Below are 11,962 nucleotides of genomic sequence, written 5' to 3' on the forward strand. Positions count from 1 at the left end.
GATGTCATTGTTCCTGTATGTACTGCCTGGCCTAAGGATATGTCAAAGAGATATTCCCCAATGCGTTACTAGCTTTGGAACCAAAATTGTTGATGTATATTGCTGCCATGTGGATAAGTAGCTGGTTGTTTGTGTTCAACAATTGTGTGAAATTTGTGCTGTTTTTTTCTGTAGATTTTAGGGATGATGAGGTGGAGGCAGAGGAGCAGCAGGAGGCCACTTCCCCCTGGGCCCACTCAAGTACTTTGACTGTGAATGTTTTCTTTTCTTTTGTTGTTTATGTAGCTTCAGCCATGGTAGAGCATGGGAAGGAGGAGGAGGCGGCAGAGGTGGAGGAGGAGGAGCAAGAGAGAGAGGCCGAGGTGGCCACTTCCCCTGGAGCCCACTGTAAGTACTTTGACTGTGAATGACTGTCTATTGTGCCCTTGTTCCAACTTGTAGGATTGCAATTTTTGGTGTTTTCTTTTTTTTTTTTTTCTGTGTAATCAGCCATGGTGTCCAGGAGGGAAGCATTTGAGGAGGAAGAGTGGGAGTATGCCACGGAGGCAGAGTCAGGCCCAACCTCCCCAGAGGACGCCTCTCTGCCTGGAGACCACTATAAGTACCTTTAATGGGATTACACCCATTTAATGTGTGTGCTAGGGGGATGTGTTTATGTGCAAATGTAAGTCTGTTGAAGATCCATTGTATTTTAACCAGTGGCGGCCCGTGCATAGCGGGCGCCAGGGCGCCGCCCCCCTACCCCTAAAAAAAAGAAAAAAAAAAAGAAAAAAAAAAATGACAGCGAACAAATAAAGTTTAAAAAAAAAAAATTGGGTTCGCCGGCCTTTGTAATGGAAGTGGTGGCTGGGGGGGGGGGGGGTGGGGTTACGTCCCAGAAGAGGCGCCGATCGGCAGCCTTCTGGGGGCGTAACCCGATCGCAAGTCCTTGCGATTGGACACCCCCACTTTCGGATATCCTGGCTGTGATTGGTCCAGTCTCCAGCCTGGACCAATCATCATCCAGGACATCCGATCCCTGACGTCACAATGGGGGCGGTGCCGGTGCGTGAGTCAGTCACTCACCGTCACCGCCGCTCGGAGGACGAGGGAGAAGCAGCTCTCCTTCCCGCCGCCGCCGCCGCAGAGAGGACGGACTGGATCGAGGAGGGAAGAACCCGCCGCCGCCACCGCCAAGTAAGTGCATTAAATTAAAGGGAGCACGCACGCTGCACTCTGCATTGATTGGGGGACAATGCTGTGGGCACTCTGCATTTATTGGGGTACATTGCTGTGGCACTCTGCATTTATTGGGGTACATTGCTGTGGCACTCTGCATTTATTGGGGTACAATGCTGTGGGCACTCTGCATTGATTGGGGGACAATGCTGTGGGCACTCTGCATTTATTGGGGGACAATGCTGTGGCGCTCTGCATTTATTGGGGGACAGTGCTGTGGGCACTCTGCATTTATTGGGGTACAATGCTGTGGGCACTCTGCATTTATTGGGGTACAATGCTGTGGCGCTCTGCATTTATTGGGATACAATGCTGTGGCGCTCTGCATTTATTGGGATACAATGCTGTGGCACTCTGCAATCATTGGGGTACAATGCTGTGGGCACTCTGCATTTATTGGGGTACAATGCTGTGGCGCTCTGCAATCATTGGGGAACAATGCTGTGGCACTCTGCAATCATTGGGGTACAATTCTGTGGCACTCTGCAATCATTGGGGTACAATTCTGTGGGCACTCTGCATTTATTGGGGTACAATGCTGTGGCGCTCTGCAATCATTGGGGAACAATGCTGTGGCACTCTGCAATCATTGGGGTACAATTCTGTGGCACTCTGCAATCATTGGGGTACAATTCTGTGGCGCTCTGCATTTATTGGGGTACAATGCTGAGGCGCTCTGTATTTATTGGGGTACAATGCTGTGGCGCTCTGCATTTATTGGGGTACAATGCTGTGGGCACTCTGCATTTATTGGGGTACAATGCTGTGGGCACTCTGCAATCATTGGGGTACAATGCTGTGGGCACTCTGCATTTATTGGGGTACAATGCTGTGGGCACTCTTCAATCATTGGGGTACAATGCTGTGGGCACTCTGCATTTATTGGGGTACAATGCTGTGGGCACTCTGCAATCATTGGGGTACAATGCTGTGGCACTCTGCAATCATTGGGGTACAATTCTGTGGCACTCTGCAATCATTGGGGTACAATGCTGTGGCACTCTGCAATCATTGGGGTACAATGCTGTGGCACTCTGCAATCATTGGGGTACAATTCTGTGGCACTCTGCAATCATTGGGGTACAATGCTGTGGCACTCTGCAATCATTGGGGTACAATGCTATGGCACTCTGTAATCATTGGGGTACAATTCTGTGGCACTCTGCAATCATTGGGGTACAATTCTGTGGCACTCTGCAATCATTGGGGTACAATGCTGTGGCACTCTGCAATCATTGGGGTACAATGCTGTGGCACTCTGCAATCATTGGGGTACAATGCTGTGGCACTCTGCAATCATTGGGGTACAATGCTGTGGCACTCTGCAATCATTGGGGTACAATTCTGTGGCACTCTGCAATCATTGGGGTACAATGCTGTGGCACTCTGCAATCATTGGGGTACAATTCTGTGGCACTCTGCAATCATTGGGGTACAATTCTGTGGCACTCTGCAATCATTGGGGTACAATGCTGTGGCACTCTGCAATCATTGGGGTACAATGCTGTGGCACTCTGCAATCATTGGGGTACAATTCTGTGGCACTCTGCAATCATTGGGGTACAATGCTGTGGCACTCTGCAATCATTGGGGTACAATGCTATGGCACTCTGCAATCATTGGGGTACAATTCTGTGGCACTCTGTAATCATTGGGGTACAATTCTGTGGCACTCTGCAATCATTGGGGTACAATGCTGAGGGCACTCTGCAATCATTGGGGTACAATGCTGTGGGCACTCTGCATTTATTGGGGTACAATGCTGTGGGCACTCTGCAATCATTGGGGACAATGCTGTGGCGCTCTGCAGTGATTGGGGACAATGCTGTGGCGCTCTGAATTGAAAGGGGCATGCACGCTGAACTCTGCATTGTGGGGGCACAGCACAGTGTTTATTGCATTGAAGGGGGCACAGCACAGTGTTCATTGCATTGAAGGGGGCACAGCTTCAAAGTCACGCAATTTTTTTACTGCGTTTTTTGGCGCGAAGCAACACCTATTACATTTTTCCTTTTGCGCCCCCCCCAAAAATTTTGAGCACAAGCCGCCACTGATTTTAACTACATGTGACAGGAAGGTTGAAGTGTAGAAACCAGCTCTAGCACTGAAAAGAGGCTTAAAGCACCCTTTCAGGGGAGGGTGGAGGGGGGGAAGGAGAGAGAGAGAGAGACATAGGTTGGGGAGAAGAGGATGGGAGAAAGAGAGAAAGGTGCAAAAGAGTAAGGGGGTTTAATGGGTGAACATTTATAGAAAGAGCAAAAAGGGGGAGCGTGGATATGGTGTGGATAAAGATGAAAGAAAGGGAGAGGGGATTTGATATTTTGTCTGACTGCCTATCCTCCATTTGTAGTTTGAATTTCATGGCTAAACTTAGTTTTCTTCTTTTTGATCTCTCTTCACACAGATTCACCAGAAGAAACGAGGGCTGATCAGGCTAAGGACCAATCCCTTCCACAGGCCCAGCTCCAGTTTAAATATACAGATAGAGAGAAAGAGAGAGAGAGAGATCTCAATGTAAATCTAGTTTTTGATAGAGAGATATGTGCACATGTAGCCTAGCTAGTAGAGTTGAGCGGACACCTGGATGTCCGTGTTCGGCGGGTGCGGCCGAACTTTAAAAAAAAGTCCGGGTCCGTGTCCCGGACTTTTGCCGAACTTTTCCCGGACACCGAACCCCATTGAAGTCAATGGGGACCCGAACTTTCAGGTACTAAAATGGCTCTAAAACACCAATGGAAAGGGCTAGACTGCTGCAAATGGCAGCAAAACGTAGTTAAGAGCATGGCAAGTGCTCTGCAAACAAATGTGGATAGGGAAATAACTTAAAACAACAAAGAAAAACCCCAGAAAGATAAAACAATGTTCTTCATCTCTGAAGGACGAGGCCCATATGGAGTAGGAGGGAGGTTGAGGTGGTGGTGGATGTGGCGGTGTCATAGGCGTGTGCACAGGGTGTGCCGGGTGTACCTGGGCACACCCTAATCACCTAGGGCACATAGCATTATCGCTCTGTTTGCCAGTGAGGAGATGGGAAAGATCTCCCTCGGACCTGCTCTGCTCTATTTCTCTTTGCCAGCAGGGAGAGTAATGTATCGGGGCCATGTACATGTAGGCAAACACATGCATGTGTATTTAATATAATATAATGCAATAGGCTGCGCACACCTATGGGCGGTGTAGGTGGAAGCGGCGGTGGAGGAGGACCAGGGCCGGATTAAGAGCATCATGGGCTTGGTGCTGAGGATTTTGAAGGGCCTTAAGGGCCGTGCCTTGGCATGCACCCAGAGGAGGAAGGGTGCAGCCATGCATGCCTAATTCCACATGGGATGCTGTCTCTGAAGCCCATAAACACATCCATGCATCGGCAACTGTCCCTCCTTGTCCGGCCTTCGTGCTGTGTGGGGAGGTTCTGAGGGAGCTGCCTGGGGAAGCAAGCATAGAAGCCAGACTTCTGTGTTTACAAGTGACAGAAGAGCGGTAACAGTGAATATGGCCAACCCGGGGCCTATATAAAGGTAGGGGCCTGGCTCCAATAGCCCCTACGTTAATCTGGCCCTGAGGAGGATGAGGTAGCCAACACTGCTTCTTTTCACAAATTTTAAATGAGGGTACACCCCAAAAGAGTGAGAAAGAGCAAAAATGGAACAATGGCTGGGTAAGGTCGGTATCCATCGCTATTCTGCACAAGGTACGGAAAAGTCCCGTGGGATCCATGCCTGGTTCATTTTAATGAACGTGAGCTTGTCCACATTGTCTCTGGACAGGCGGCTGCGCTTGTCTGTGATAACGCCCCCAGCCGTACTAAATACCCGTTCAGATAATACACTGGCTGCAGGGCACGCCAGCACCTCCAAGGCGTAAAGGGCAAGCTCAGGCCATGTGCCCAACTTGGAGACCCAGAAGTTGAAGGGGGCAGACCCCTCATTCAGTACGTCTAGGCGTGTGCACACATACTGCTCCACCATGTTCGTGAAATGCTGCCTCCTGCTAAGACGTTCCATATGAGCTGCTGGTGCTGCTGTTTGTTGTGGTGTGCTGACAAAGCTTTTCCACATTTTGGCCATGCTAACCCTGCCTTCTGAGGTGCTGGCGGTGCCCTGGTTGCGTTGGCGACCTCTTCCTCCTCCTCCTCCTCCTCCTCTGCCTTGTGCTTCTACTGTGGCCCCGCTGTCAGGTGGGAATGCCAGCAGCATCGCGTCTACCAGCGTGCGCTTGTACTCGCGCATCTTGCGATCGCGCTCCAGTGAGTGAATTAAGGACGGTACGTTGTCCTTGTAACGGGGATCCAGCAGCGTGGCCACCCAGTAATCAGCACAAGTTAGAATGTGGGCAACTCGGCGGTCGTTATGGAGACACTGCAGCATGTAATCGCTCATGTGTGCCAGGCTGCCCAGAGGCAACGAAAGGCTGTCCTCTGTGGGAGGTGTATCGTCCGTGTCCTCTGTATCCCCCCAGCCACGCACCAGTGATGGCCATGAGCTGGCCTGGGTGCCACCCTGCTGTGAACATGGTTCCATCTCCTCCTCCAGCTCCTCCTCCTCATCCTCCTCATCCTCCAGAACTGTGCCCCTGCTGGACAATTGTGTCCCTGGCGTTTGTGTGTGCAGGAACCCACCCTCGGAGCCCCTTGCGAATGACTGCCCTAAAAGCCTTGGAAATGTTACCTCTTCATCCTCCTCCTCCTCCTCCTCCTCCTCCTCCTCATCCTGTGCCACATCCTCTTCCATCATTGCCCGAATTGTTTTTTCAAGGAGGCATAGAAGTGGGATAGTTAAGCTGAGAATGGCGTCATCGGCACTGGCCATGTTGGTGGAGCCCTCAAAACAGCGCAACAAGGCACACAGATCTCGCACGGAGGCCCAGCTATTGGTGGTGAAGTGGTGCTGTTCCGCAGAGCGACTCACGCGTGCGTGCTGCAGCTGAAACTCCACTATGGCCTGCTGCTGCTCGCACAGTCTTTGCAGCATGTGCAAGGTGGAGTTCCACCTTGTGGGCACGTCACATATGAGGCGGTGAGCGGGAAGGTCGAAGTTACGCTGCAGCGCTGACAGGTGAGCAGCAGCAGGGTGAGAACGCCGAAAGTGCGCACAGACGGCCCGCACTTTCTGCAGCAGCTCTGACATATCGGGGTAGTTTTTAAGGAACCTCTGCACCACCAAATTCATTACATGCGTCAGGCAAGGGATGTGCGTCAAACCGGCTAGGCCCAGAGCTGCTATGAGATTTCGCCCGTTATCGCACACCACCAGGCCGGGCTTGAGGCTCGCTGGCAGCAACCACTCATTTGTCTGCTGTTCCATGCTCCTCCACAACTCCTGCGCGGTGTGTGGTTTGTCCCCCAAACAGGCAAGTTTTAAAACTGCCTGCTGTCGTTTACCCCTGGCCGTGCTGAAGTTGGTGGTGAAGGTGTTACGCTGTCCGGATGAGGAGGCGGTAGAGGATGAGGAAGCGGAGTAGGAGGAGTTAGGAACAGGAGGCAAACTGAAGCGCCCTGCAATCCTCGGTGGTGGAAGGACATGCGCCAAATTGCTATCCGCCTCAGGACCATCCGCCACTGCATTTACCCAGTGTGCCGTTAGGGAGATATAACGCCCCTGACCGTGCTTACTGGTCCACGTATCGGTAGTTAGGTGGACCTTGCCACAGATGGCGTTGCGCAGTGCACACCTGATTTTTTCCTCCACTTGGTTGTGCAGGGAAGGGATGGCTTGCCTGGAAAAGTAGTGGCGGCTGGGCACGACGTACTGTGGGACAGCCACCGACATAAGGTTTTTAAAACTGTGCATCTCCACCAGACGGAATGACAGCATTTCAAAGGCCAAGAATTTTGAAATGCTGGCATTCAGGGCCAGGGATCGCGGGTGGGTAGGGGGGTACTTCCTCTTCCTCTCAAGTGTTTGGGAGATGGAAAGCTGAACGCTTCCATGGGACATTGTGGAGACGGTTGGTGACCCAGGTGGTGGTGTTGCTGACAGATCCTCTGTTTGCGGGGTGGCAGGTGCCGGTATCACTACAGATGTGGCTGGAGCGGCCGAGACTGCAGCAGAAGAGGAAGCAGGATGAGCCAGAGACGTTTCTTGGTTTTGAAGGTGTCTACTCCACTGCAGCTCGTGCTTTGCACTTAGATGCCTGATCATGCAGGTTGTGCTCAGGTTGAGAAGGTTTATGCTTTGCTTCAGGCTCTGATTGCACAGGGTGCAAACCACTCGTGTCCTGTCATCAGCACATTTTCTAAAGAACTTCCACGCTAGAGAACTCCTTTGAGCTGACTTTGGTGCGCTCGTTCCCTTGCTGCATTGGGCAGTAGCGGGCGTAGTGTCTAGGGCACGGCTGCTCCGCTTCTGCACCCTGCTGCCTCTTCTGCTGTGCTGGTGGCTCTGTGCGACCACCGCCTCTTCCTCCAAACTACTCAGGTCACCTGCATGACGTTCATTCCATGTGGGGTCGAGGACCTCATCGTCCTCCACATCATCTTCCACCCAGTCTACACCCCTGCCCTCCTTGTCGGTCTCCACAATGCTGAACGCCGCAGCAGTTGGCACCTGCGTTTCGTCATCATCGGAGACGTGCTGCGATGGTCCTTGCATGTACTCATCTTGAGAAATAAGTGGTTGGGCATCACTGCACTCAATCTCTTCCACTTCTGGGGCAGGGCTAGGTGGATGGCCCTGGCAAACCCTGCTGACAGAGTCCTCAAAAAGAACAAGAGACTGCTGTATGGATTGGGGGTCAGACTGCTTGCCTGATTTCCAAGGGGGTGAGGTGAAAGACGGTTGGACATTGGCTGCAGGTGCCAACTCTGACCTTTCTGCAGTAGACTGGGTGGGAGACAATGTGAAGGAACTGGAGACACTGTCAGCAACCCAATCTACTATCGCCTGTACTTCTTCAGGCCTCATCACGTCTAGAGGCGCATTATGCCCTACCAAATACTGCTGCAGGTTCTGTCGCCTACTCACACTTGTGGAAGGTGTTTCACTTGTGCGTGTAGCTGGCACAGATCGACCACGTCCTCTCCTTGCAACAGGAGCTCTACCAGCAGCACCACGACCCAGGCCACGGCCCCTATTTGGCGGTCTCCTCATATTTCTGTAATTTATGATCTTGCCCTAGAAAGGTGTTTATTGAATAGCGGAACAAAACAACAACAGTATCGCACGGGTGTATCTGACAGTCAAATATGCAAACTCTGCCGCAATTTAATGTTTTTTACCCCGAAAGGGGGTATATTGAATAGAGGAATAGGAAAAAGGATAAAAAAACGGTGTATCTCACACGTACAAACACAGACTAGGCCCCGACTAAAATTTTTTGTACCCTAAAGGGAGGATGAGGAAGAGGAGTAGGAGGAGTTGGGAACAGGAGGCAAACTGAAGCGCCCTGCAATCCTTGGCGGTGGAAGGAGATGCGCCAAACAAATTTAAAAGGTGTATCTCACACGTACCGATACAGACTATGCCGTAATTTAATTTTCTTACACTCCAAAAGGGTGTATATTGAATAGCGGAATAGGAAAAAATGTTATAATACGGTGTATCTCACACGTACAAACACAATCTAGGCCCCGATTACAATTTTTTGTACACTAAAGGCAGGATGAGGAGTAGGAGGAGTTCGGAACAGGCAGGAGACAGACTGAAGCACCCTCAAATCCTCGGCAGTATGAGATGCGCCCCAAAAATTGAAAAGGTGTATCTCACACGTACCAACACAGACTATCCCGCAATTTAACTGATCCCCAAAGGTTTTTATTGAATAGCGGAATAGGAAATATGATCCAAAAAAGTGTATGTTTCTCACACGTACAGAAGCACACTAGGCCCCAATTACTGTTGTTTGTACCCCTAAAGGCAGGATGAGGAGTAGGAGGAGTTTGGAACAGGCAGCACCCTCAAATCTTCAGAAGTATGAGATGAACCCCAAAAACTTGGAAAGGTGGATCTCACACGTACCAACACAGACTATCCCGCAATTTAACTGATCCCCAAAGGTTTTTATTGAATAGCGGAATAGGAAATATGATCCAAAAAAGTGTATGTATCTCACACGTACAGAAGCACACTAGGCCCCAATTACTATTGTTTGTACCCCTAAAAGGCTGGATGAGGAGTAGGAGGAGTATGGAACAGGCAGCACCCTCAAATCTTCAGAAGTATGAGATGAACCCCAAAAACTTGGAAAGGTGGATCTCACACGTACCAACACAGACTATCCCGCAATTTAATTGATCCCCAAAGGTTTTTATTGAATAGCGGAATAGGAAATATGATCCAAAAAAGTGTATGTATCTCACACGTACAGAAGCACACTAGGCCCCAATTACTATTGTTTGTACCCCTAAAAGGCTGGATGAGGAGTAGGAGGAGTATGGAACAGGCAGCACCCTCAAATCTTCAGAAGTATGAGATGAACCCCAAAAACTTGGAAAGGTGGATCTCACACGTACCAACACAGACTATCCCGCAATTTAACTGATCCCCAAAGGTTTTTATTGAATAGCGGAATAGGAAATATGATCCAAAAAAGTGTATGTATCTCACACGTACAGAAGCACACTAGGCCCCAATTACTATTGTTTGTACCCCTAAAAGGCTGGATGAGGAGTAGGAGGAGTATGGAACAGGCAGCACCCTCAAATCTTCAGAAGTATGAGATGAACCCCAAAAACTTGGAAAGGTGGATCTCACACGTACCAACACAGACTATCCCGCAATTTAATTGATCCCCAAAGGTTTTTATTGAATAGCGGAATAGGAAATATGATCCAAAAAAGTGTATGTATCTCACACGTACAGAAGCACACTAGGCCCCAATTACTATTGTTTGTACCCCTAAAAGGCTGGATGAGGAGTAGGAGGAGTATGGAACAGGCAGCACCCTCAAATCTTCAGAAGTATGAGATGAACCCCAAAAACTTGGAAAGGTGGATCTCACACGTACCAACACAGACTATCCCGCAATTTAACTGTTCCCCAAAGGTTTTTATTGAATAGCGGAATAGGAAATATGATCCAAAAAAGTGTATGTATCTCACACGTACAGAAGCACACTAGGCCCCAATTACTATTGTTTGTACCCCTAAAAGGCTGGATGAGGAGTAGGAGGAGTATGGAACAGGCAGCACCCTCAAATCTTCAGCAGTATGAGATGAACCCCAAAAACTTGGAAAGGTGGATCTCACACGTACCAACACAGACTATCCCACAATTTAATTGATCCCCAAAGGTTTTTATTGAATAGCGGAATAGGAAATATGATCCAAAAAAGTGTATGTATCTCACACGTACAGAAGCACACTAGGTCCCAATTACTATTGTTTGTACCCCTAAAAGGCTGGATGAGGAGTAGGAGGAGTATGGAACAGGCAGCACCCTCAAATCTTCAGAAATATGAGATGAACCCCAAAAACTTGGAAAGGTGGATCTCACACATACCAACACAGACTATCCCGCAATTTAATTGATCCCCAAAGGTTTTTATTGAATAGCGGAATAGGAAATATGATCCAAAAAAGTGTATGTATCTCACACGTACAGAAGCACACTAGGCCCCAATTACTATTGTTTGTACCCCTAAAAGGCTGGATGAGGAGTAGGAGGAGTATGGAACAGGCAGCACCCTCAAATCTTCAGAAGTATGAGATGAACCCCAAAAACTTGGAAAGGTGGATCTCACACGTACCAACACAGACTATCCCGCAATTTAATTGATCCCCAAAGGTTTTTATTGAATAGCGGAATAGGAAATATGATCCAAAAAAGTGTATGTATCTCACACGTACAGAAGCACACTAGGCCCCAATTACTATTGTTTGTACCCCTAAAGGCTGGATGAGGAGTAGGAGGAGTATGGAACAGGCAGCACCCTCAAATCTTCAGAAGTATGAGATGAACCCCAAAAACTTGGAAAGGTGGATCTCACACGTACCAACACAGACTATCCCGCAATTAAACTGATCCCCAAAGGTTTTTATTGAATAGCGGAATAGAAAATATGATCAAAAAAAGTGTATGTATCTCACACGTACAGAAGCACACTAGGCCCCAATTACTATTGTTTGTACCCCTAAAAGGCTGGATGAGGAGTAGGAGGAGTATGGAACAGGCAGCATCCTCAAATCTTCAGAAGTATGAGATGAACCCCAAAAACCCCAAATATCATTCAGCTCTGCTGCAGGCCACAATTTAATTTTTTTTTAACCCAAGGCTGTATATTGAATAGTGGAAAAGAAAAAAAGTGTATGATTTTTGAAACCACTCAATAATAGCACATGTGAACTGAACACAGCAGTGTATGATCAGTCAGCACAGCACAGCTGAAGGAAAAACGCTGCACACAGTGCCTGATAGAAAAATACTTTTCTCCCTCCTCCTCAGTGGGCAAAAAAGATTGTGTTCACTGCACCCCAAAAAAATTGTGTTCACTGCACCCCAAAAAGATTGTGTTCACTGCACCCCAAAAAGATTGTGTTCACTGTACCCCACACACAGCAAAATGGATGTGGACCACTGACACCTGCCTATCTCCTATCCCACCCCACACAGCAATATCGATTGTAGTTTGTAGAACACACTGACCCTAAAAATCAGCAGACTCTCTCCCTAAAAGGATTGATAAGATCGTAGATCGGTCACTGCAAACCCCACCCCACACAGCAATTTCGATTGTAGTTTTTAAAACACACTGACCCTAAAAATCAGCAGACTCTCTCCCTAAAAGGATTGATAAGATCGTAGATCGGGTG

This window comes from Pelophylax lessonae (genome assembly GCF_965119305.1).
Source record: "Pelophylax lessonae genome assembly, chromosome: 6".
NCBI classification, from domain to species: Eukaryota; Metazoa; Chordata; class Amphibia; order Anura; family Ranidae; genus Pelophylax; species Pelophylax lessonae.